This window comes from Triticum urartu, chromosome 6A, assembly GCF_056163025.1.
Source record: "Triticum urartu cultivar PI428250 chromosome 6A, HENAU_Tu73, whole genome shotgun sequence".
In the NCBI taxonomy this organism is placed as follows: domain Eukaryota; kingdom Viridiplantae; phylum Streptophyta; class Magnoliopsida; order Poales; family Poaceae; genus Triticum; species Triticum urartu.
Window position 1 is genome coordinate 569,888,694 of NC_141878.1, and position 3,167 is coordinate 569,891,860.

Genomic DNA, 3,167 nt, shown 5'->3' on the forward strand with positions numbered 1-3,167 from the left:
TAGAGGGGTCATCTTAACGAGGGAAACTCTTGCAAAGAAAAATGATAGGGGAGTAGCAATGTTGTTTCTACTATCAGGACGAGAAAATTAAGCACATATTCTTTGAAAAGTACGCTCCTGTTGTATGGCTTATAATACATGTCATGCATAACTTGTATTCGCCCAGAGCTTTCCAAAGTTGTCTCGTAATTGGCTTTGAGATATACCCCCTCTGTATCAAAATATAAGACCTTTTTAACACTGTGAAAAAACGTCATATATTTTGATACAAAGGGAGTACATAAAAAGGCGAGATCTTTTATCTTAGCAGGCATGAGGGCCCTGGTTTAGGCGTTATGATTATGCATGAACGGTATGGTTTTGACAAATAGAAGATATTTTCTCCACTGTCGGTTATTAAATTATTTATGCATTGGCTCCATAGTTGACTTGTACTACAACATCTAGAGCACTGGGAGCTCTTTATATATGGTGGCATCTACCTAGATGGAGCGGACGGCTAATGAGATCATTTCCAAACATGGACGATGTTCACTTTGGATCTGTCTTAGATTGCTTTCAAGTATTCTTGTTTTTGTGTCAAACAATGTTGTGTCTTTTTGTTTCCATAATTGTTAATTTTTGGCTTTGTATAGGTTGTGTGCATCTAGGTACGTCAAAATTGGAGTGGACTCTTCATGCTTGTATCGCTCATGTTAAGAGTAAGTAAAAAAATTCTTATAAAAAAATAGTATACCTCACAAAAACATGTTGACAGAAAGAGCATGCGCAACTTATGAGTTACGACCAATTGGACAACAGAAATCAAACAAATAGACCATGGAAGAGATCCCATATAACAGTTTCAATGACTAAAATAAAAATGGCAGATGGATCGTCAAAGATAACCATAACACCAGTTTTAACTACAAAAGTAAAAATTCCATGCCTCAAAGAGCACCACCAAGAGACAGAATGTCTCAACTTATTAAGCATGCCTTTCCTACATCTTAGCTATGTTAAGCTAAATCAAACTAGACGAGACGCACGTAGCTGGCCATGCACTGCACACTATGAGAAAAGACTCCTCTCCATCCTACCTTACATGGGAGGGAAAAGACTCGAAGATGATTCTTCGGGATCGACGCCGCCCGATTTCCAACCAAACCCCACATCTAAGGACTTCACCCCACTGGAAGAGCCGGCATTGGCGCTGGTACCAGCGCCGTCGTGCCCATTCATGTTATAGCCAGCGTTGGTGCCGGCACCGTCATGCCCGACGGTGTTATAGCCATTGTGGGCCAGGTCGTCAAGGTCCCTTCCAGATTTCACCATGTCGAACCAACCCTCATGCTATGGCGGCGCCTGATACATTGTTGGAGACCCCACGTGCATGCTGTTGGTGATGTATGGAGTGCACGACGGCTGCTGATTCATGACGGAAGACCCCATGTCCATCTTGTTGGTGATGTATGGAGCTGGCTGCTACACCTGTTACATCGCTGAAGACCCACCCATGTCCATGTTGTCGGGGATGTACGGTGCCTGGGGCTGCAAGACAGGCTGTTGTCTGCTAATTTTCGTGATGTTTTTGCCCATGCTCTTGAGGATCTCCTCCAACCTACTACTGACGCTGGTGAGCTCATCGACTTTGAGGTTGAGGAGGTCATTGCCGAGCATGGCCTTGTGTAGCAAGATCCCGATCTCAGGGTCTCAGACCTTGTTTTCCTTGACCAGGAGCTTGCTGAGGCGCTGACTGAGGAAGTCTTCCTGGTTCACCATCCTCTTGAACTGTCCCTCTGGCATGGTTTGGTACTGATTCATGATATCCACTGCCTCGGCATGGGACGGGTACACCTTTGGAACCGCATTGCCCTCATCGTACATCAACATGAAAGCGTTGGCATTGCACATGATAGAAACCTCACCCGCCTTACTTACCAGGTTCTTACTGCATGTCTCCAAGGTATGTCGCCGACTCGAGTCATTGTCGATGTACTTGAGGGATAAAATCAGCAAAGGAAATGAGGTTGATGGTTTTGGCAAGATGGGAAGGTAAGATTTATAGTGAAGGATCGACCAAGATGGGGAGGCTATATCGGGAAACTTTTAACCACATACTCACAAAATAAGGAGGTGCCATATCTTCATAAATGCATCATCAAACCAAGTAATATTTTCTTTCATTAAAAAGTGCTTAGGATGTGGACTAAGGGAACAAATATCCATAACAAAGAACTTTGGTTCTTCTCGAGACACATGCATCTTATCCGGATATATGCTTATTGTAGCTATGTATTCCAAAGTGTACATCGTCTCGTCAACCATCTATTAATTTGTAACCACGTTAAGAAATCTTTACCTACTAATAAAGTACAGATTGCTTCTGCCCATTCACCATCACACATTTTTGCAAGAAAGTCCTTCCATTCTTTGGTAATTAAACCCGCAATCCCTTCTTAGGTGGATATCTGAGAAACAATTTGTTTTTGCACAAAACCCCCTGTCATTGGGTATATTCAACATGTAGTGCTCCTTCCCCTCCATATCTTATCCAGCCGCTCCCTTTGTAGCACGGCGGAGAACGAGAAGGTGAGGGGCAGCGCCTTTGTTGGCGGCGGAGACGGTTACAACTGCAGTGGAGGATGAGAAGGCGGACGCCGTGGGCGCGTGCTCGGGTACGGGAGACCACCCTTGCATGCATGCCTCCGACCTGCTTCGTGGCGCGCACCTTGTCTGCGCCGCCGTGCTCTTCTTCGACTGCGCTGCCTCCTTCCTCGTCGGCTACCACTAGTCTAGCGCCTCCACAATTCCTCTCTTTTCTCACCCATCTTCTCTCTGTCGCCCCCATGTTCCCGCATCTCATCCCGCACCCCTTCCATCATCATCTCGCCCAACTCCCACATCTCCTTCGACCCATCCCTAATCCTAGTCCCCGCAGCTGCTCTACCCGCTTCATCTACTCCCAATGCCTCGCCACCGCCTCCAGTGTGAACTCCATCGCCACCACCACCGCCTTCCCTCTCGTCATCGGCCCCTCCTCTTCCTGCCCACCTCGACATAATCAGTGAGGACTGTGCTATGCGGGACGACTTTGACATCGGCACCGTCGTCAACAAAATCGATCTGGCCACCGACAAGAGCGCGCCGCAGGAGCCTGGCAACACAAGCGGCAGCGGCGGCAATAG

General features: G+C 46.8%; 1 pseudogene; it reads right to left on the reverse strand.

The window, feature by feature from the left end:
- Positions 1-1,080: 1,080 nt before the first annotated feature.
- Positions 1,081-2,830, reverse strand: LOC125516980 (uncharacterized; annotated as a pseudogene).
- Positions 2,831-3,167: the final 337 nt, after the last annotated feature.